This window comes from Echinops telfairi, unplaced genomic scaffold (assembly GCF_000313985.2).
Source record: "Echinops telfairi isolate 266 unplaced genomic scaffold, ASM31398v2 ScPeMD7_9;HRSCAF=40, whole genome shotgun sequence".
Taxonomy (NCBI): Eukaryota; Metazoa; Chordata; class Mammalia; order Afrosoricida; family Tenrecidae; genus Echinops; species Echinops telfairi.
Window position 1 is genome coordinate 50,592,560 of NW_022103906.1, and position 24,571 is coordinate 50,617,130.

The window sequence follows — 24,571 nt, forward strand, 5'->3', positions numbered from 1 at the left end:
CCCCCTTGGGGAAGCTAGTGTTTCCTGATCCACAACAGTCGGCCCCACCCCCTTGGGGAAGCTAGTGCTTCCTCCGTCCTGTATTGAGTACCTTTCAACCTGGGGGGCCTATCTTCCGGCACTTTCTCTGGTAAGGTCCTGCTTCTGTTCATGAGGTTTCCAGTATCTGACACTGTTCTCAGGCTATCCGTGTGGTTTCAGTGGCTCCTTCCTCATAAGTAGAAAGCCTACTCCATTTTTGCAGTCTGTTCTTACTCTGGAAGCGCCACCGAAACCTGTTCACTTTGGGTGACACTGCTGGCATTTAAAATACCAGTGACATACCTTCCAGTGTTGTGGCAACACACGAGCCACCACAGTATGACGAACTGACAGACAAATGGTGGAATTCAATAATTTAGGAATTATCAAATAGTTCTCACCACCATCAATCGATTCGTCTTATAGTGACCCAAAAGACAGAGTGGAACTTCCCCATGGGTTTCTGAGACTGTCGAAAACCTTGTCTTGCTCAGCAGAAAGGCTGGTGGTTTCAAACAGGTGAACTTGTGGTTGGCCTCCCGACGGGTAACCACCAGTTGGCGTAATGGATTACCGATTGTGCTGGTCAGAAATTCAAAACCACCAGCCATGCTGTCGGTGAAAGATGTGGCTTTCTACTCCTCTATATATCTTGCCTCCGAAACCCACAGGGGCAGTTGTACTTTAGGGTTGCTATGGGTTCTAAATGACTGGAAGCTGTGAAAGGAAATAAAAGTCAGAGAAAGGGAGATTTTTGTACCTTCACCTTTGTTAAATGATTTGTGCTTGGAGAGATCAGTGTACCATATATACTCATATATAGCGTTTTTCATCACAGTCTTATGCAGTTGTTGTGGTAAAAGTAGGTCCTTCAGCTGATATGCGGGTTGGCTTATACTCAAGTATAATTCTTGAAAATTGGTAAGTGCAGCTCTTTGCACAGGGGGGGACACAGTGTATTTTAACACAGGACACTGAATCTGAAAGGCGAAAAAGCATGGGCAGTAAATATTTGGAAATAGAAAATATAAACACCAAAAGTCTTCCGGCTATTCATTATTTTCCCTTTTTTAAATGTAATAGTCACACACAAAAAATCATCAGAGTTATACTGTGTTTGAGTTAATTAGCTATATATGCATTATAGTTCCCATTTGCCATCACCAATTTAGGCTAAGCTTGCCTAACTGGTTCATCTGGGATCTTCTTTCTCAGAGGTATATCTAGAGGTTAGCTAGAGACTGGCTATACTTCACAAAGGTATGAGCCAGAAGAGTTGGGACAATTGGCTTAAACAGACATAAATAAAATATTGTGACTCTTTCAAGATGTTTGTTATAACCCTCTGGAAAGTTACATGAGAATTTCTCATAGTGATAATTTAAATACAAGATCAGCGAGAAACCAAGATACAATGTATAATTTTCAAGTTCTGTTTTTTTCATATTTCATAACCTCAATTAGGCAAACCAATCATATTATAAAATCCAGAGTCAAGTGGTATTTCAGATTACCCACCCATAGTAAGAAAAATTAATATGGAGCCATCTATTCAATCACTCTATTACAATCCATCCAATCATGGCAACTATTCTTCCATCTATCCAGAACCTCTAATGTTCTCCAGTATTATAGTATATTTAATGGATAGAATCTCCTGATATCCATAAGGGAATAGCCACTTTCCCCTAACAATTTTGAAATCCCCCTGGGAAAGTGTTACAATGTGCCATTGGTCTGAAGGCAAAGGATGTTCCTGATGAAGACTCAGCTCTGCTTCTTGGAGGCACCTCTTTACTCGAGGTTTCTCTATGACTCTTGTCTCCACCTTCCGATCTGTCTTTCCTGTCTCACTTTCCCTGGCCACGTGAGAGTTCTGCAAAGTCTTAATTAATGTTCTCTATTATACTTCTTTAGGTTCTAACATCCACCACAATGGCTATATAGACAGCACAGATTAAATCAAATAGATTAAATCATTTATTAAGGAGGTTAGGAAGTTATAATGACAGTGAGAAATACTCAGGGTAGACATGTTAAAATGTTTTTCCAGGTTTGCTAAATAAATGCCCAAAGGGACAAACTACTTCACTTGTAAGCCTCAACTTGAAGGCATTCCACTCAAGCTCTGTGAGTTAGGAAGCCAAGTTCCCTGAGATAAGTGTCCAGAAGCACCTTATTCCAGTAGCCTCAGCACAAAGGCGCTCAGCTCCACTTCTGTGGGGTTGCAAGTCCATAATTCTGCTCAGTGCTCTGGCTCCTGGTTCTGCTGCGGCTCCTCTGATGTTATAGCTATTTTCTGGATCCAGGCGGATCACTGCACAGAGGTCTCAGGGGCAGAGCATGCGCGCCACACCTGGCTCTTGCTGATAATGAAATTCTTCCCCAGCTGCTCAGTGGGCTCATTTTATACAGAGTAGGACTGCATTGCAAGAAATCCTCTTCACAACTATAAACAGGTGAATCCTATCAGTATCTCACCACCCCCACCCCCACTATCACCTTCTTACCAGACCCTTACAGGGAAGTCATTTGGTGGGAGTTACAGACTTTGGGTAGAAGACCCACATTATATTCAACGGAGGATTTTCTTGGCTATAAACTTGACAAAGCAAGATAGCCAGATCATTCCTCTAATGGAGCTGCTGGGGGCTAAAGCCACCAACCTTTCAATTAAAAGACAACTACTTAATCATTGTGATACCAGAACTCCTAACATACCATACATGTTCATAGGTACATACTATTCTTTGGAAAATAGCCTAAGTGGTGAACATGGTTTGTAATGAGCTAATAACCTAACTGTACTAAACTGTATGTTCCAAAAGCATACAACATGAACACTTTCAAAAGATATATGCACTTTTGAAATGATTTCCCAAGTAAAAATGAGCCCATGTATAATCCTACCACTTTCTTGCACCCCTTTGTTATGTACTACCTTAACAAAACTGCATGTTAAACAAAGCAAAAATAAGGGATGAAAATATTTAATTTGGAAACAATACAAATGAGAAAAGAATATTTTCAAAATACTTAAAAAAAAAGAAAAACAAGTACATTGAGAATTTAAGCCCAGCAAAAGTATCTTCCAAAAATATTCAGAAATAGTGAAGGTAAAATAATTTATCACCATTATACCTACACTAAAAAAAAAGTTAAAGGAAATTATTCATGCAGAACATGAAAATTTTTTAAAAACATTGATAATGACTAGATGGATAAATCACCTTTTTATTTTATTATTTGTATATTTTTAAAACAAAAACAAAATACTGTGAAACAGATGATCTTTTCATCATCTTATGATGATGCAAATAGAAGAGTGGGGCCAGCCTTAGTCCCAGCTACCTGGACTCCCTCCCCAGAAGAATACCCAACAGAGGAGAGCTCTGTAGCTACAGCTCAGGGAGAGGGGCGGGTCTGCTAAGAACACATGGGAGCAAACTAAGAGGGAAGGAGAGCGAAAGAGAAAGTGGAATCATCCTGACCCACACTGACCCAAAGACACTATTCCTGCTCAGAGTAGCCAATGCGCAGAGAGGACCATCGGTCTAGCCCCACCCAAGACACAGCTTCCCCTCATTGACCCATAGCACTAGGGGGACAACAGTGGAGACACAGTGTGGGAATTATACCCAGCGTGAACCACCAAACTGAGGTGAAACACAAAGGGAGTACAACAGAGCAGCAAGGCGACCAAGCAATGAAGTCCCCAACGAATCTCATAAATAGACTTAGGGGGCAGGGCTTGGCACCTCATCAGACTGGAACAGAAAACATTCATAAAGGTCAACAGACAGACCTGGAACTATTTATAGACTTTTCTTATCTTTTTTTGTATTTTGTTTTTTCATGTCTATCTACCTAAGATAGGTAGGATAAACAATCCCGAGGAGAAAACAATGGGACAGACAGTTCTATGGGGACATGGGGAAGGGGGAAGTGGGAAAAAGGAAGGGGGGAGCCAACAAACCCAGGGACAAGGGAACAACATGTGATCTAAAATCAATGGCGAGGAGGGCATAGGATGCCTGATCAGGCTTGATCAAGTGAAAAGTAATCAGGAATTACTGAAAGCCAAGTGATGGTCTAACATGATAGTGGGATAAGGGGAAAGGAAAAGGAAAGAGGAAATAACTAGGTGGCAAAGAACATTTAAAGAGGTATAAATATAGGCACATAGATAGGGAAATATATTTATATATAATCATAGGGACATAGATCTATGTACATATATCATATGTTAAATATTAAGGTAGCAGACAGACATTGGGCCTCTACTCAAGTACTCCCTCAACACAAGAACACTTTGTTCTAAAAACTCGGCATTCTGTGAAGCTCACCTTCCCAATATGATGGCTAAAGACAAAATGGGTGCATAAGCAAATGTGGGGAAGATCTGATGGTGCCCAGCTATCAAAAGGTATAGCGTCTGGGGTTTTAAGGGCTTGAAGATAAACAAGTAGCCATCTAGCTGAGAAGCAACAAAGCCCACATGGAAGAAGCACACCAGCATGTGTGATCATGAGGTGTCAGTGGGATCGTATATCAGGCATCAGAAGATGCAGAACAAATAAATGAGGGCAGGTGGGTGGGGGGAATGGAGACCCAAGGCCAATCTGTAGACAAATACACATCCCCTCATACCAGGGTCATAAAGAAGGGACTAGCCAGCCAAGGTGAAATATAGCACTGATGAAACATACAACATTTCTCTAGTTCTTTAATGCTTTCCCCACAATCATGACCCCAATTCTACTTAAAAATCAAGCTAGTATACTTGTACAGATAAGAGTTCACCACACATGGAATCCAGGACAGATAAACCCCTCAAGAACAATAATGGGAGTAGTGATACCATGAGGGTAGGGGGAAGGAGGGGGGAGAAAGAGGGAACCAATCACAATGATCGACTTAAAACCACCCACTGCCCCCACCACCAGGGTGCCAAACAACAGAAATATGGGTGAAGGAAGATAGTGGTCAATCTATGAAAATAACAGTAATTAAAAAATGATCAAGGGTTCATGAGGGTAGGAGGGTGAGAGAAGGAGGGGGAAAATGAGGAACTGATAACAGGGTTCAAGTAGAAAGAAAATGTTTTGAAAAAGATGATGGCAACACATGTACAAATGTGCTTTACACAACGAATGTATGGATTGTTATAAAAACTGTAAATTCCCCCAATACAAAATAATATGGAAGAGCAAATTAAGCTCAATGAAAATAGAAGAAATGAAATAATGAAGATCAAAATAAAGATCAATAAAACAGAAAAACAATGGTGAAAATCCATGAAAGTAAAAACCAGTTCTTAGAGAAGCCAGTATGACTGATAAAACTCTTGCTAGACTAGTATGTTAGCAGCATTCTCTGGAGAAACAAAGACGCTTATGATAATAGATGATAGATAGATAGATAAATAGATAGATAGATAGTCCACACAGAAGTATAGAGGGCTCAGTTCATCTCCCTTCCATGGAATAGTTAATGTATTAGAAATCCTTCAACTCACAGGGCTGCTGGGTCCAATGTCAAGGAAGCAGATAGCTGAGTCTTCCCTCAGGCAAGGCAGGCAGTTCAGCCAAAGTCAGCAAATGGCAGGGTAGGTCACCAACAGTCAGCAGCTCAGGAGCTTAGTGAAGCAGGCCCAGATGGGATATGGAGCTCAAGCAATGCAAGGTGAAAGGATCCACCACCCTCAAGCTCAAGCAATGTACACACGAGCAGTGTGGCAACGCAGGTCTCAAAGGAACCTCAAACTCTAGTGACAGGATCCATGGGTTGGCTGTCCCACAGGAAGTGTAGCTCACAAATTGGGGCAGAGAACTAGCTAAAGCAGCCACATGCTGGTCCAATCATAAGAGAGCAAGAGAGAGGGGCGTGGGGCTTGCCAAGCCTTTAATCTCTTCGCCCTCCAATCAAACTATGACCTTATTAATCCCACATGTTCCTATTGGCCAGGTTGGCACAGGAAACTCTTGCTAGATGAGGCTGATCATAATCATGATAAAATGAGGAATAACCAAATCATCAGTGAGAACACTGCAGATTCTACATATACTAAGAAAAATAGACATTTTTAATCATTCTTTCAATAGATTGTTAATCTTTTACGTCATGGACTCTAAAACAACAGCAAAAATTACTGCCATTGAATTGATTTTGGCTCTAAATGACCCTATGTAGAGGTTAAAAGTGTTTCTAGATTTTTATAGGGACAATCTCTTCTTTTTCCTTTGCCAGGTAGGTTTGAACTACTGACCCTGTGGTTTAATAGTCCAATGTTTACCCATCATTGCCAAGGCTCCTTACTAGTACTAGAACAACAGAAAAGAACAATACTTCTTCAAGAAGAAATTAAATTGTATACTTAAATATCTTCCACAAAGACAATTCCATTGTATTAATGAATTTTCAGGGTGGTGGGGGAGGTTTACTAAATGTGTAGGAAAAATTTAATACCAACCCTACTCAACATTTCCAGAAAATATGAAAGGAGGAAATATGTCCCAGCACATGTTTGAGGTCAAAATAATACTGACATAAAACCCAATTAAAGATGTTTCAAGAAAAGAACATTTGAGAATAAATTTCTTAAGTATAATCCAATATGAAATATGAGAAGAATAATATATCATTGTTAAATAATATTTAAGGAATTTAAGCTTGGTTTAACATTTCAAAATAAATATAGTTCATCATGTTATTGTAAAGTCAGTTTCAATCATAGTGACATGTGTCAGAGTAGAATTGCCACATAGACTTGTCTATGCTGTAACCTTGATGGAAGCAGAATCGCCAATATTTCTTCCATTTTGGAAATATTTTGTTAGAAGCAGAACACTTAACAATGAAACCATGAGAGGTCCATGTTAGCCCAAACATATTAATTAAGGAAAAATATATGGTCATCTAAATGTTGCTGCTCTTATGTTCCATCTAAGAGGTTTCGACTCATAGTGACCTGTGTTTGTCCAGAGTGACTAAAAAAACAAATCCAGAGAAACTCATAAATGTATAAGTAAGAATATATATACTCTTTGATATATACTCTTTGTATCAAAGAGTAATTGCATATTACGAAAACATCCCAGCCCAGTCCATAAGTCTAATATTAGCCTGTAAAATCTCTCTTTGGACTCATGGAGCACATGCAATCATGCAAGATGCAGGAGGATTACAGGCCAGTAGATGCAAAGTCTTGTGGATCCAGCAGCAGTAGAGGCATCTCCAGGGCTCTTGCAGGTCTAGTGTGGCTCCCATGTGGCCTGTAAACAGGAAGGTGAAAGCACAGAAACAGGTGGTGAGAGAGCCTCCAGGGAGAGAGAAAATCCAGCCGTAGAGAGCCATTTATCTCGGGCACTCTCCAATCGAGCTGTGATCTAATTGACAGGCTAAACTCTGACCACATGTTCCGACGGGCGTCAAGTTGGCACAGAAAGCCTAACTATCACATGACTTTATGGACAACAAAACAAAGCATTGTCCGCGCCGAGCCACCCACCACTGTTACTATGTCTGAGGCCATTATTGCAGCACTGGGTCAATACATCCCATTGAGGTTTTTCTGCTTCACTGACAATCTTCCAGGAAGGATGCTCTTCAGGGACACGTCCCTTTTGATAAGACCTTTGCTTCTAATGAGCATTCTGGCTGTTCTTTTTCCAAGACAAATTTGCTCATTATTTTGACAGTCATGCTGGTCAATAGTTTTATCAGAGCATTATAAGGCACTCACATGCCCGTCCTTTTGGAAAGTTCTGATTGCTCCTGATTTTTACTCTATAGGCATCATGGATTTACAAGTAGTCAAATATTCCATGAAAATCACAATATTTGTTCATTAAAGTCATGCTGTTCTTGTCTTAACATAATTATGTAGGGGAAAATTCCAATTTAATCAAATATTAGCTGTGCATAACTAAATATAAAAGAAGTTTTCATTACCTACAGACTATTTGAAGTTCCAAATTATGCAAAACTTTCAGAGCAATAGCATTCATAATTTCATTACCTGAGTTGAAAACTAAAAATGAATGAATAAATAAATAACAATTATGGTGAAACAGATGTTACATATAAACTTAAACAGACTTAAATTAAGCTTATTATACTCATATTCCTTTATCTTGTGTGGTAATCAAGTTTGTTTTCTGATTGGTAGGAAAAATTAAAACCATTTTGCAGCATTGACAACACTGAAAAGGACAATTACAGCACAATTCTTGTAATTAACTAAGATCCTTGGGAAACACAAAAATGCTGACTCTGGAGATGCTTTTTTTTTAGCTCTGTTCAGTCTTTAAAGAATTACATATTTAAGGTATAAAATAAAACAACAGCATTATTCTATTGTGAAAGAAAGAATATATTGAAATGCAAATATATGTACATAAATAAAAAGTTTAGTCTTTAGGTTAAATATATGGTTCCTATCATATTCACATTTAAGTATTACTATAATATATGAATTATCAATTTCTTCAAATTGTTATATGAGATAATGAGGCAAATTACTTTGTGAATGTATTATTTCTCTTACTATTTTCTCAGTGGTAAAATAAGCAAAGACCCATTTGTACATGTAACATCAGCATAAACAATCGCTTGATATTTAATGACACCAGAAAGTTGCACAAAGACAAATTCTCATGTTCATATACACCTGAGATGCTATGGCTTTGTTCATATCATTGTTGGAGGATGGGGTAGCATGAAGCAAGCCGTTATTATATTTCAACTCTTTATAATATGCATTAGGCAAAACTAATAAAAATAATGCGATTTTCATTTAAAATATTTAAGATGCTTTGTGGAATAATATGCTTTTCTCAGAATTATAGATTATCAGAAAGATAGAATATTATAAAATAAAATGTTTTTAAAATTTTAAGTACATAATATTCATTTTTCAGCGATACACATAGAACACAGATTAAAAATAACATATACCACAAGTGATGGTTTATTTCTGATTCCCTAATTATGTATATAAAAATTTCTACTTTTTTACATCTTGTAAGTGTAAGTTATTATCTAATGCTGGAGTTCTGTTTCCAATTCTGATAAAAAGGTATAAGAGACCATTGTCTATGCCCTAACATACAAAACAAAAACAACAACTGCAAAATCATAGGGGATGTGTTTTTAGTACTTATTTATTTATGGTGGGAACTTTGTTGCTGTTATTTTTATTATCATTTTCCCAGAGAGACATGAGCGTTTAAGGAAAAATAATGAATTACATTCCCGATAGTGGCAAGCACGTTATGGGGAAGAAGAGAGCCCCGTGGATCTCATCGTCTTCTTTCCCATGTTAATGGAGAAGTTCCCTAGACATGGGCCAAAATGGTAACAGGTAACCTTGCATGAGCCTTTTAACTTTATCTGTGGCTTGGAATAAAAGATTAGATTGCTAAGGATCTGCAGCCATAGAACGCCTACCAATTTTTCCTTAAATTGGCTTGGTGTACATGGGACTACTACACAGAAGACTAGAGTCAGGGCAAAAGAAATCCTTTTAAGGCATTTCAGACTCCAGGCAAGTGGAGGCTAGAACCTGGTACAAAGGAACAGAGGGAAATCTTTCAAGACCCTGTCTGCTTTCCACTCTGGAGGGCTTCACGCAAGGCAGGCAAGCAGCAGGAAAAAGCCTCCTAACCGCAGTCAAGTTTCACAGGGTACACATAACACATGTGCACTAAAATCCGGAAGAAGCACTGAAGACCAGAGAAGGAACTCTGAAGAGTCCAAAGCAAGCCCAAAGCGAAGAGAACTTCACCTTGACTCAATAGTGAGAGCATGTGAATTACAGAATCAAAGATCTCTTATAATTCATAAAGTGGGGGGTTGGCTGCAAAGAAGGATTAGTCAAGATATCAAACTAGTTGTATTTCTTGCAGCACATCTGCCCATCAATAGCAGAGACCCAAAGAATCCAGGTAAAACAGACTCAAATGACAACCCAGGAACATTGAATATCAAATAGATACAGCTTAGAAAAATCACCAATGGGAAAAGGAACTGCATGGACACAAAAAACAAGCATAAAAACATCACTGCATTGGCATGAAAAGGAGATCGATTTAAATCCTTCCTTACATGCCATTTAGTTCCTCTGGGACACTGTCATGTAAGAAAAACTGAGCTTGATCTCTGATATCTGCGGCTCAGGGTTCATTCAGGAGTCCCTGAGCAATAGTCTCCCCCGTTTTCTTCATTCTCTTTCATCTCTTTTTTCTTATTGTATCCTATTCTTCTATTTCAAACTTTTTGAAATTTATGATTTCACCCAAGATTATCAAGAACAATTTTTAACAGGGTACTTCACAATCAGTTTGACTAATAAATACCAGTTATAAGATTTCTTGTGGATTTAATATACTTCTTCACTCATTGAGAAATTTTCCTTTTAAATGCTTTTTAAGAATGATAGTTTCTAAATATGTATTCAAATAAATCCACATTGATCTATTCCAGAGTTTAAAATTTTAATCTTCACATTCAAAATATCAATCTAGCAATAATCATTTCATTTCATTTTTATATAAGAATACCGTTTACACTTTGTATATAATTATGATGTTTAAGTCTTCTCAGGTATGGAATTTATGATTCTATTGTTTAACCTTTTTGTTTCCAAAAATTTAACACTAGACAATTAAAAAATTAGCTATCAATACTGATAATAGAAAATGGAGTCAATATAATTTTTAAGAATGCAAACTGTCAGAAGAAAATAATCAGACATTAAAAATTATATAATTTTTCTGATAATAGGGGAGAAAAAAGCACAGAATAGAGTAAGGAAGCAATTTGTAAGTATGCAGACAGACTTCCTTTTTTATCTCAGTGTTATTTTTTATTATTAATAAGGATTAATATGTATATTAACTCATTCCATAGTTCAATCACGTCCAGCAGAATTCTACATTTGCTACCACACTCAGTTTCCAAACATTCTTTTTCTATTTGGACCCCTCGATGTTATCACCCCTTCACCCTGCCACCACTTATGTCCACCTGACCCAAGTCATAGTATTTTCTTTTCTTTTTTCAATTAAATACTTTTATTGGGGGCTCTTACATCTCTTATCACAATCCACACAATCATCTGTTGTGTCAAGCACATCTGTACACATGCTGCCATCATCATTTTCAAAGCATCTTCTTTCTACTTGAACCCTTGATATCAGCTCCTCATTTTTCTCCTTCCCTCCCCTACCCACCCTCCCTCCCTCAGGAACGCTTGATAAGTTACAGATTATTATTTTCATATCTTACATCATCCTTTGTCACCCTTCACCCATTTTTTTCTTTTGGGGAGGGGGCTAGATGTTGATCCTTGTGATAGATTCCCCCTTTCTCCCCCTACCTTCCACCACCCTCCCGGTATCTACTCTTATTGTTGACCCAGAGGGATTTATCTATCCTGGATTTCCTGTGTGCAGGCTTTTATCTGTAGCAGTGTGCATGCTCTGGTCTAATCCAATTTGTTAGGTAGAATTGAGGTCATGTGGGGGAAGGAAGCATTAAGGAACTAGAGGAAACTTGTGTGTTTCATCAGTGCTATACTGCAACCTGATTTGTGACCCTTCTGTGAGGGGATGTCCAATAGTCTACAGATGGGCTTTGGGTCTCCACTTCACACACACACACACACACACACACACACACACACACACACACCCCATTTCACAATTGGTATGATTTTATTCTGGGTCTTAGAGGCCTGATACCTCATGATCACATAGGCTGGTGTGCTTTTTCCATGTGGGCTTTGTTGATTCTCAGCTAGATAGCTGCTTGTTTGTCTTCAAGCCTTTAAAACCCCAGGTGCTATATCTTTTGATAGCAGGGCACTATCACCTTTCGTCACCACATTTGCTTATGCACCCATTTTGCAGACAGACTTCTAAGTCACTTTAAATGGCAGATTGCAATAGAGAAACAAAATAATTTGAAAAGAAAAATGTTGCAAGCAATTTTTAATTGTTTAAGTTGTCTTTCATATTTTAAAGATAAGAAAAGCATGCTCAATTATAAAATGACTTACTTAATAAAATAAAAAATTTAAAGATACAAAAATTTTCGTTTATCATGAAACTGTATGGATCCAAATCATATAACCATAAGCCAGGTCTATGCTTTCGCTACTGATCTAGTTACATAAGTTGAAATGAAATGCAAAGGCTTAAGTTTTATATTTAAGCAGAAAAATAAAAATATAATTTAAAAGATATCTATCAAATTTCTAGATTCTGTAAACTCAGAAAGAGAAGTAGTGAGAAAAGGGAACTCGGTAAATAAATAAATGCTGGTTCTCTCTTTAAGTAGGAACCCTGATGGTTTAATGGCTATGCTTTGGGCTGTGATCCACAGTTCAAAACCATTAGCAGCTCCACCGAAGAAAGACTGGGCTGTCTTTGTTAAAACGTTCATACAGCCATTCATTTATTCCCCCCATAGGCTTGAAATATCTTAACAGTATCTTCCATGAGTAAGGTTCAATTGTAAGTACTAACCCTGAGAATATAGTATTTAGGAGCTCATCTCTACTACCTCCTTCTCATTTTATTTTATTTTAACAGTTTTATCAGCCTTTCTCCTATATATCATACAATTCAATAGTTTAATCATATCAAGAAGAGTTATACAATCATTACCTTAATCTGTTTTAGAATATTTTCTTCTTCCTTGTATTTCCTTAATTTTCTAAGTATCTGTCCATTTCTTTTAGATTATTGAATTTGTTTAAATATAGTTTTTCATAGCATGTGCTACTATTCTTTTTATTTCTTTTGGATCTATTGAAATATCACCCTTTTCATCTCTTATTCTGGGTATTTGCATCTTTTCTTTTTTCTGTTGTTAAGTTTGTCAGTAGTACATTTTACTAAGACTTTCAAAGAACCAGCTTCACGTTTTTAAAATTTTTCCCATTGCATTTTTTAAAACCTTTTATTGGGGGCTCATATAACTCTTATCACAATCCATACATACATCCATTGAGTCAAGCACATCTGTACATTTGTTGCCATCCTAATTCTCATAGCATTTGCTTTCTGCTTGAGCCCTTAGTATTCGATCCTCATTTTCCCCCTCCCTCCTTGCCCCTCCTCGGTCATGAACCCTTAATAATTCATAAATTATTATTTTGTCATGTCTTACACTGTCCGACACCTCCCTTTCCATATTCGTTATTTCTGCTTTGATCCTTGTGATTCTTTCCTTCTTCTCTTGGTGGGTTTATGTTGTTGTCCTTGTTCCAGTTCTTGAAGGTGTTGCAGTGGGGTGTTCATTTTTTATTTCTTCTCTTATTTCAAGGTGTGTTGATTGCTATTTTGGTCTCAAATCACTGTGTTTGCTCTGCTCCAAAGGTTTGGATATATTGTGTTATAGTTCTTATTTGTCCAAAGAACTTTTTTATTTCCTCCATTATTTGCATTATTGCCCAATCATTTTTGAGTATTATGTTGTTCAATCTCCATGTGTTTGAATGTCTGTTTCTGTTCATTTTATAACAATACACGTAGAAACTGTTTTCAATAGGGGGATGGTATAAGAAGGAAAGAACGCACAGCAACCACAATCCCAACAAAGGAACAGCTGGGGTCTAGACCCTTGACCTGGGAGAGACTCAAGAATGTGTGGACCAGAAGTCATTTGAGCAACTGAGGACAGTGTCTGGTAGTATGTTGATTTATTACCTTGTGATCTTTTAGGTAGGGCTGAAGTTAAAGCAAAGGGAATTATTTGGTGTCTATAAGGCTGAGAGTCATGTATTCTTACGATTTAGGTTAATTATCATAAAGGAATATACATCTAGTAGATCAGGTTGGAGACCAGTGTTTGCTCTTTTTGGATGCTGGAGGTGACCCAGTGAGGGTGAGGAAGTGGGGTCTACTACTGCCACCTACCTAGGAGGTCGAAGAGGGAAGGATAAAGCAATAGCCTACTCAGAGAACAGGCTGCTTATCTAAGTGGCTCGTGGCGCTGACCAGGGACTGGTATCATGGGACAGCTGGCAGATTGCTCAGTCTATCCAACACCTCAGTTTGGAGGGCCTCTAGGCCCTGGGGCTTACTATGGACCTTGTCTCACACACAAACTCCCATCTGGTGCTTCATGCAACCAGTGCTGCTGTTTCTACTTGTATTTTTATTCTAACACCTTGCTAATGGGTGTGTGTTATCTGCTAGCATAGGAAAACAAGAGAGAAAAAAATAAAGTTCAAGAAAGGCCGTGCTTTTCTGGGACCTAAAAATGGGGCCATGCCGATCTGTATCTCAGGGATGAGGGATTTGTCATTTTCATGAGTGGGCTTGAGCTCCACTGACGTGTGTGGAGAGTTAGTGTAGTCACTGTTTACCTCTGAGCCAGGCTGCTCTGTAGAGTTATTGTCACATGGCTCAGTAGGTTTTGCTATCTCTCCTATCAGGGAGGTAGGTTTAAGAAGGAGTGGATGGAGCTCCCTTGGCTTGGACGAAGAGCCAAGCCTATTTGTGCTTGTATCCTCCCCAGGATGGTCACACTGAATTATGTCCCTGCAGCTTGGCTGGTCCACCAATCTAGTTATTTCCAGAACCTGGAAAATTTGGTCCGGAGAGTTGGGGAACTGCACTTCTCCAGCTTGTTCCAAGGACCAATGACAACAGGGAATCTATGGGCAGGTGTCGCTGTTCTTTATGCTGAGAATCACCCGATCTGGAAATGCAGGCTATCCTTCTCCATGGCCCCTCTGTGCCGGTTTCCCCAGAGTCCCTCCCATAAATCAAGACTGGGTTCTCTACTTCCTTAAACAGTCACAGTCATGGAAACCCATGGGGGGTTGCTATGTGCCAGCATTGACTCAATGGCAGTGAGTTTGTTTGTCTCTTTATGTGTGTGCATATATACAAGTGTATGGCTAAGTACCTTATATGATAATGGTAAGCCATCCAAGAGGTTTAAATCTACACACAAAAGAATGCCAAAAAAGAAAATAAAAATGTACAAAATAAGAGTTAAACATAATCAACAGCAATAACTATAAAGAATGTTAGTTGTAATAGGTTGGGTTGCTTAGTGTCACTAAACCAGTGACACTCATACAATGAATAATGTTATATCAAGAAGGCGTCCCACTCCAACTCATGTCCATGGGTCTGATGCTAGCCAGAGCCACCTTCAGCCTTCCATAGCTGCAGGCTGATGATGTTGAAAGGTGAAGTGGGAAGCAGGGATATCACAGGATGGTGAGTGCACAGCCTTGTGGATCCAAGATCGGTGGGAATATGGCAAGGTGCTGACTGCTCTCAGTTGGTGGTCCTCATGGGGCCACCCCTGAGGGCTGGCACAGAATCCAGGAAAACAGGAAGGTGAAGGACAAAAGGAGGAGGCACCACTACCAGGTACCATCAAGTTGACAAACAACAATAACAACAAACAAACAACTACCACAGTGATTTTTGAGAAGGACGCAGATGGGAAAACAAGATTAATCAGAGTCTTGGTGTAACAGAGTCCATCTCAAGAAGATGGTAGGTTTGACTGCAAAGATACAAGGATACCAGGCACCAGCCCCCATGCTTCTGCACATACAAAATCATGCAAGAGTGTGTTTCTGCTAACGAGTACACAAGCAAGAATCATGAAACATTTGATAGAAATCAATGTAAAATCAAGAGACATGCAAATGAGAAAACCATCATTGAAAACAGAGAGATAATACAGAATATTGAAGAATATTGAAAATACCATGGACTACTAAAAAGACAAACAAATATGTCTTGGAAGAAGAACAGCCATAGTGCTCTTGGTGACCTTAGTGGGTTACATGTTAGGCTGTTCACCACAAGATCAGCAGTTCTAAACCATCAGCCACTCAAAGAGAGAAAGATGAAGCTTTCTACTCCCATAAAAAGCTACAGCCTCATAGGTCCGACAACAGCCGAAGACATGATGCCTCCTCACTGGAGCACACCACAACAGAGGACTATCCCGGAGACATAGGCAGTGAGTTAGTCCTGCCTGAACCCCATACAGTGGGGCGAACCAAGAAGGGAACATAACGATCAGCAATGGGAGCAAAGCAAAGCCTCAAAGCCCCTGAGGAGCTCCAAAAATAGACTTCAGTCTAGGAGGGTCAGCTTCGAGAATTTCCCCAGGACCAATGGGGAGATGGTCATGAAGGACAGTGGACAGACCTGGAATTATATATGGTTTTTTGTTTGTTTGCTAGTTATTATTATCTATTTTTCTTTTTATTCGATCTTTAGTTTTCTTATTGTTTGGTCTCTGTTATTGTTGGTTTTCCTACTTATACAAGATAGGCATGGGAAGCATTCCAGCAGGACTTCGGGGAGAAGGAGGCAGGGGAAGTGTGTGGTGAGCAAATAATGCCAAAGACAGGGGGATAACCAGGGAATTAAAATCAACAACAAGGAGGTTATAGAGATCCTGGGGGTGTTGGAGCAAAAGCAATCTAGCTGAGAGGAATTAGTAAGAGGCAGAAGAAGAGCGAGAGTGATGGTGGGATAAGAAGAAGGTAAAAAGAAACAGAGGAAAGATCTAGGAAGCAAAGCTATGGATAGAGGTATAAGCATAGGTGTGTATACATATAAATACATTTTTCCCCTCCCTTCCGGCTCTACTTCCTTTATGAGCCCTTGATAATTTATAAAAAATGAAAAGAGAAAAACAAAATTGTCTTGTTAAACTAAAAAGTGACTATAAACACGATGAAAGTGCTTGAGATATTCATAATATCAAGATTATAGACTTGATAAAAGTAATTATAGAGAGGATATTAGATATGAAGAACAGAAGTGTTCAACAGACCATAAAAATAACTCTTACTACTCACTGCCATCGTGTTGATTCTGACTCACAGAGACCCTCTGTCCTTGTGAGTTTGGGAGGTTGTCCCTGTTGATGGGAGTCAAAATCCCCATCTTTCTCCTGCTGAGCAGTGGCCACTTTCCAGCTGCTGACCTTGTGGATCACAGCCCAGTGCATGGCCACCACGCCAGCAGAGTAGTTATTTTAATATAGACAATCTAATAATTAGAATATCAAAATTATGAGAGTATAAATTAGTGGGTAAAACACTCTTCAAATTAAAGAACTGTCTCTTCAGAATGAAAGAATAAACTTTTCTTGAGAAAGAATATTAAAAAAGACCTACAAAAAACAAATTCAATCACATTGAATTAATTTTAATTATTAGCAACTATAAGTAGTTTTCCCATATGTATTTATGGAAGCAGTCTCATCTTTCTCCTGCACATATGACATTACAATAGAATTTAATACTGAGACAAATGTAGCCTAAAGTATTAATATGCAAGATTAAAGAAAGAATCCCTCAAGCAACCAGGCAGAAACAAAGCAATTCATACTGTTTTTAAAGAAACTATGTCTCCCCAAAAATATGCTATAAATCCTAACCTCTATGCCTGTGGTGATAATAAGTGAAAGAGCTCAACAGAAATTTTCAAAGGGCAGCTCAAGAAGAGAAAGTAAAATATTAGAAATATACAAAAAGTATATAGTTAGAAAACCTAAAGGGAAGAATATGCTTGGGATTTCTCAAGCATAAAGAACTGAAGAAAAATATTCAAGCCTCAAGCTGCAATATTGAGTAACTCTTTGTATAAAGTACTGAATGATGAAGGAAGTATCAAAAGAAGATAGAAGGAATACTCAATCACTGTGCAAATAAATAAATAAGTCAACATTCAGCCATTTCAAAAGGGAGCATATGATCATGAACCAAAGTTATTGGTGGTAGAAGTTCCAGATGCACTTCTTATTATGCTGCCTTTGTGAAAAACAAGGAATTGACAGAATGCCAATTGAAATATTTCAACAAACTAACGCATCATTGGAAGCACTCAGTAGGCTTCGTCAAGACATTTGGTGGGCTAATCAGCAGGAAAATATTTATATTTGTGTCCATCCCAAAGAAGAGTGACCCATAAGATTGTGGGAATCATTAAATGATATAAATAATATCAATATCACTTACAAGTAAAATTTTACTGAAGATAATATTAAAATGGTTTCTGTGATATGTAGACAGAGTTGCCAAAAATTCAAACCAGATTTAGAAGAGAATATGAAATAAAAGTTATCATTACTGACATATGATGGATCTTGACTGAAAGCATATAATACCAGAAAGCTATTTACTTGATTTGCTGACTATAAAGAGGCTTTTGACTATGCAGATCATAACAAACCATGGAGAGCATTGTGAAGAATTGGACTTTAAAAACATGTGTGCCTCTGTGGAAGCTGTACAGAGACCAACAGACAGTTGTTCCACCAGAACAAAGAGAGACTGTTCTTGTTCTTAGGTGCCATCAAGTTGGTTCTGACCCATAGTGACCCCGGCACAACAGAGCTAAGCACTGCCTTGACCTACACCATCCTCGTAATTGATCTTACGCTTGAGCCCATTGCTGTAGCCACTGTGTTTATCCATCTTATCGAGGGTCATCCTGTCTTTCACTGCCCCTGTACGAAGGATGGTGTCCTCCAGGGACTGGTCTCTTCTGACCACATGTCCAAAATATGCAAGACAACGTCTGGCCAAGAGATTATGTAAAATGACGAAAATACTACATGGTTTCACATCCTCTCCCAATGTATGTTAGGTTTGTTTCCTTTTACCATACTTATTCAGCCTGTAGGCTGAGCAAATGATCGGAGAAGCTGGACTATATGAAGCAAACTGTGGCATCAGGATTGGAGCAAAATTTATCCATATCTAATAATCATATCCCAACTGTGCTTGTGAAAATCTAAGAGGATTTGCAGCGCTTTCTGAGGTTAAGTATTACAACGCCATGTAAAAAAAGCCCAAGTCCTGACACCTCACCCAGGAAGCAGTAGCATGATCAATGGAGAAAAGACCGAAATTGTCAAGGATTTCCACTTGAATCCACAAACAACACTCGGAGAAGCAGTCAAGAAATCAATGCGTGAATTGCATTGAACAATCTACTGCAAACGTCCTCTGTAATTTGTTTCAAGAGCAAAGATGTCACTTTGAGGACTGAGAATGTCTGATTCAAGCTATGGTTTTTTTCAACGGTCAGCAAATAGAGGAAAACCGTCAATGACATGATTGAAAGGGTGACTACAACCATAAGCTCAAGTCAGACCACAATTGTGAGAATGGTGCAGGGCTGGACAATGTTATTCTGGAGGGGAAGGGAGGTGTAGTTGTTTTTACAGGGGGTCTCTCTGTGTAAAAACTGACTTGAGGGCCCCTAAAAACATGCCTGTGGTCCTAATCTCATTTAGGAATGTTCTGCTATGTCAGTGAGGCAGGAGTAATATCATATCTTGAGCCATTCTCTTTGGAGACTTAAAATCGATTAAACACACAGTAAGAAAAGGGAGATGCCAAGACACATGAGATTACTCCAGGGAAGAAGCTCAAAAGAGACAAGAACTTCCCTCCAGACTTGACAAAGAGAGAATGCGTTCCCCTCCACTCAGCACCCTGAATGCAGACTTCTAGATTCCTAAAATATGGGAAAATAAATAGTTTTTGAAAGCTACTCATTTGTGGTATCGCTGGTATAGCAACATTGTATAATCAAGGTACATACACAAAAGTGTGTGTGGGGGGGTGGGGGCTGTCACTTACTTGATTGTGCATAATTTCTGTAAGCACTAATGAATAATACATCCCAGAAACTGAGGAAAAGCCATTACTACATATGAATTATCTGGCCCTTGGCCCTCAGTCCGGGAAGTAATCTCTAAATACTTGCAACTTCCCAAGTGATAGGAATATCTTTGTTATTCATGGTGGGACTTGACCTGATGATTCGCATTGACCAGATGGCTGAGGTGGTCTTCTACATAGTATATGCTAAGGAAATGGCTCAAGGCTTGGGATGCCGTACCATCAAGGTGTTTTATATCACAGAGACCTGTGTACAACAGATCAGACACTACTCTGTCCTGTGTTACTGTCATAATCTCTGCTATGTTTCAGTCCATTGGTGCAGTCTTTCTGTCAATAAATCTCACGGCAGCTTCTCCTCTTTGGGCTCATTTGATATTTAACCAAACATGATGTCCCCGTCCAGGAACTGATCCCTCCTGGTAACATGTCCAAAATATGTGAGACAAAGTCCTTCTGTACTGGCTTCTAAGGAGCATTTTGGTGAGACAGATTTATTTGTTCTTCTTGTAGTCCATGTTATATTCAAATGCTTCACACTAACCATGTGATTATAGGTTTGAAGCTTTGAGCTACAGGATATCAGTGTGACCCCTGGAGCATAGAAGCTGAATTTAATAACAGAGATTGAATTTAATAATGTGAATAATAATTTAATCAATTATGCCTATATAATGAAACCTCAACGAAAATCTAGACACCAGCTCGGAAGGACTTCCCCAACTGACCATACAAGGGTAAACTTTCACATATTGATACAAAATCATAGAAAACTCATTCATCAATAATATAAAAATGCAAAGTTATTGTTTCCTACATCCTACATGTATCCTGCATCCATGCGCATACACTGCTGAAGGTGGATTTGTCTCTCTAACCCTTCGCAACTGCTCTCGCAAAGTTTTTAGTGGTCTGTTCCTTTGCCAGTTTCAGGAGACATCATGTTTGGTAAAGTTGGTTGGCAACTAAGAAGAGCCTCAACAAGATGGATGATTGCAGTGGCCACAACAATGGGCATACATAAGAACAATTGAGAGGATGAGGTAGGACCCCACAATCCTTCTTTCTGATGTCTGTGAGTGTGAAACCACTTACAGCCGAGAACAGCAACTACCACAATAATCACCACCATTCCCCTGAGTAGCCTCTTCTTCCCTTCACGTAGTATCGCAATGAAAGTTTGGGCATCCTCAAGCTACTCAAATTGCGTTCCTTTTAAATATTTTTTTAGTTTAGGAAGCAATATGAAGCCTGGAGTAGGAAAATTAGGGCTGGAGGGCAGAACGGGTAAGATCTGTGATAAGATTCTTTTAGTGCTCCCCGTGTTACCCGCGAAGAATGGATAGATATTTTTTTTTTTTGAACGGATGGATATTTTGTCATGATGGAAAATAATTGCTTGATGCAAGTTTCGTGGCATTTTTCTCACCAGCAGTTTCCAATGTTCCTAAAATTTCTTCCTGTTAAATTTAATGATCGTCTGGTGCCCTTCAAGAATATTTATACGTTTCTATAAGTATTTCCCCTTTGGAATTCCTCCAAAACAGTTGCCATTACCATCGGAGCTGACTTCTTTGCTTCAAATTTAGCTGACCCGGCAGATAAACTGGGAAGCTACTATTTTCATGGTATCTGTTTCTTGTAAGGCCTCTAATGAGACCAAGAAAAGTATGTTACCCAAAAAATTTTCTACAGCCATCCAGTGGTCACAGAGACATTATTTTGGCTCAGTCCATCCATGATGATCTAGAGCTCTGGAAGAAATACATTTTTATTTACCCTCCATCCCGAGTCCATTGATGCGCCAGCAAATAAATGAGGACAGGGAAGCTTTACCTTCACATTCCTTCAAGACTTTGTCCTTTCTAACTTTGACTCCTTTGACTTCCATCATTGCTACTATTAAAAAAATAAAAAAAATAAACAACAATGATAATTCTATGTTAGAAATCTTATTGAATTCTGTGAGATATTTTAGCAAGATATTTCATTTGAATGTAGTGGGAATCCTAATTTCTATCTGGTTGATCTGAAATGGGGTAACTCTAAAATTAGGCATGATTAAGGTATGTGAAGGGCCTAAATCTAAACATGATACTCCTCCTTTGCAAGGCACCCCTGCTGGTGCGTATGGGTAGCCAGGGGGACCCCGGCCCATGGCAGGTTTCCTGCTGATGAGCGTGCTGTTTCTAGTGTTTTAGGAAAGCAGGCTGTTTTGTGAATATAAAGAATGGGTGTTTGTGTCCTGAAAATAAAAGGCAAACATGATAATCCATGGTGCTCTCTCTTTTACTTACTCACACGTTTGAATGTGGGGCATATGAGTTACAGATAGTACGTGTATATATACATATATATTTTTGCATTTTATCTGTCCTTTATATGGCTTCTTTTTAAACATGACTATAAGGTTGATATGAGTTGGAATTGATCTGATAGCAGTGAGTTTTTGTTTGTTTGCTTGTTAGTTTGGGAGAGTTTTTGTTTCTTAATAAATGCTTGAGTGCCAAAGTGGCTTATGCCATCTTAGCAGAATGGAATTCCTGCATTGTAAAGTTGTCAGTAGATGTACGTGCTGAGACGTTACTCTTGCTAGGTGCCATCAAGTTGTTTCCATCTCAGAGTGCCCCCCTGCACATCAGTCAAACACTGCCCAGTCCTGGGCCGTCCTTGTGCTAGAATCCACGGTTGCAGCCATGTACTAGAGCAGCGGTTCTCCACCTTCCGAATGCCGTGCCCCTTGAATACAGTTCCCCATGTTGTGGTGACCCCCACCACAGAATTATTTCCGTTGCTACTTCATAGCTGTCATTTTGCTACTGTTATGAATCACCATGTAAATATTTGATACGCAGGATGTATTTTCATTACTACAAATTGCACATAATTAAGCATAATGCATAGTGATTAATCCCAAAACAATATGTAATTATATATTGTGCAATATGTATGTGTTTTCCGATGGTCTTAGGTGACCCTTGTGAAAGGGTCATTCGACTCCCAAAGGGGTCGTGACCTACAGGTTGAGAACCACTGTGCCAGTCTGTCTCATTGAGGGTTGTGGCAGTTAGATTTTATGTCAACTTGCATTTGTGTAGGGGTAGAATCCCACCTTTCAATCCGGTCACAGCCTAATGAGATCTCTGGTGAGGTGGGGGAGGAGATAGGAAAGAAGCTGGAAACTTCTCTTTCCACACCTAAGCCTTCCTGCTTGCTGGTATTGTGTCAGCCTCCAGGGGCCCACCTGACGCTGGGAGCCAACCTTCAAGCTGTCCTCACGCTGCTATGTTTCTGCCAACCTTGGATCCATGTGACTCTGCACCCTTTGGCATGTGATCTGTAGGATCAATAGCTGCGAAATATGACCTTGTTAGTAGAAATAACATTAAAGAGGGTATATTGGAATTGTGCAGGTCTAACAAACCTTCACTGGAAGTATTTTGTTTTATAACAACAAAACTGACAACTCTGCACCTACACCTAGATAGTTAGACTTAACAGGAATTTGCTTGAGCACATCTGTGGAAAGAGAGAGTGGAAATTGTCGGTACTATCACACAGAACAAGGACAGGAGCCAACTGCAAAGCAGATCAAAACTTGCTCACATGCAAATTCAGGTTGAAGCTGAAGAAAACAAACCCAATCCACATGAACCAAAGTAAAACCTTGACTTTATCCAACCTGAATTTAGATACTATCTCAAGAAATAAATGTGATACATTGAACAAAAATGGCACAAATATATAGAGTTATATATAATAATAAGTAATATATATAATTCTTTCTATATACACTGTAAATATGAGCACACAATCAACTATTTTATTTATAACTCTATAGGATGATCTATTTTGAATTGCTTTTTGGTTTCAAAATTCACAGTTGCCGTACTATTACTATTTTGTAATATTCTACATGTTTGTTTGCAAAAAGCAATGTGTGAAGCTGAAGTGTTCATCTTAAAGCTAAGAAAGCTCACACCCTTGAAGGGAGGGATCTTCGCCTTGTGTCACTTGGGATAGCGGCGATAGCAGCTGGGGTGCGTCGAGCTACATTCGAGCAGTCCAATTGTTCTTGTTCCAGTCCCAAGCAGCACTTTTTTTTTTTGCCTGAACGATAGTTGGTGATCTGTGATTAACATAATATTATTAAAATGCATTTTTTACTCAGACATTGCTTTTATTTTCAGTTGAACGAAATGTCAAAATGTTCCAACTGGAAATGATGATTAGAACATTTTGAAGAAAGAAATCTGAGTGGTTTCATTTTTAAAAGAAAGCATGAAAGCTTAGGCAATTTGTATTCAATTTTTAATACTAATGGATGGCTTTCAAAATATGCTTCTCAGACATTATTTGTCATTGTTTAAATCCTCAAGAATGTGCTGGATGTCATGTGTCAGTTATTTAATTTATCAGATAGTCTCCTCAGAACATTGACTCCTTCCTTTGCCATCACAGAATAGTCTAAAGAAAAATGATGCACTCCTAAAGGTCATCATATCAAGCTGGAAACCACAGAACATTAAGAGATTATCCGTGAAGAGACTGTAATGGTGACTGTATTTCTAATAATAGAGATCTGTCGTGTTGGTGACTGTATTTCTAATAATAGAGATCTGTGTCTGAGAATCCTGAAAGTACATTAGACTGTGGCTATACCTCTGCACAAAAGGTTATCACTGTCAGTAAGAGTAACCACAGTCATTACCGGTAAACAACAAACTCAGACAACAGTCCCCAGATAGTCTATGAAATGGACTTACTTTATCAGGTTTTGGCTTTTGCAGATTGTTGCTGTCTAATCATTCACAGCTTGGATCCAACAGTATCACCCAAGCATAGTTAATGTTCAAAGAA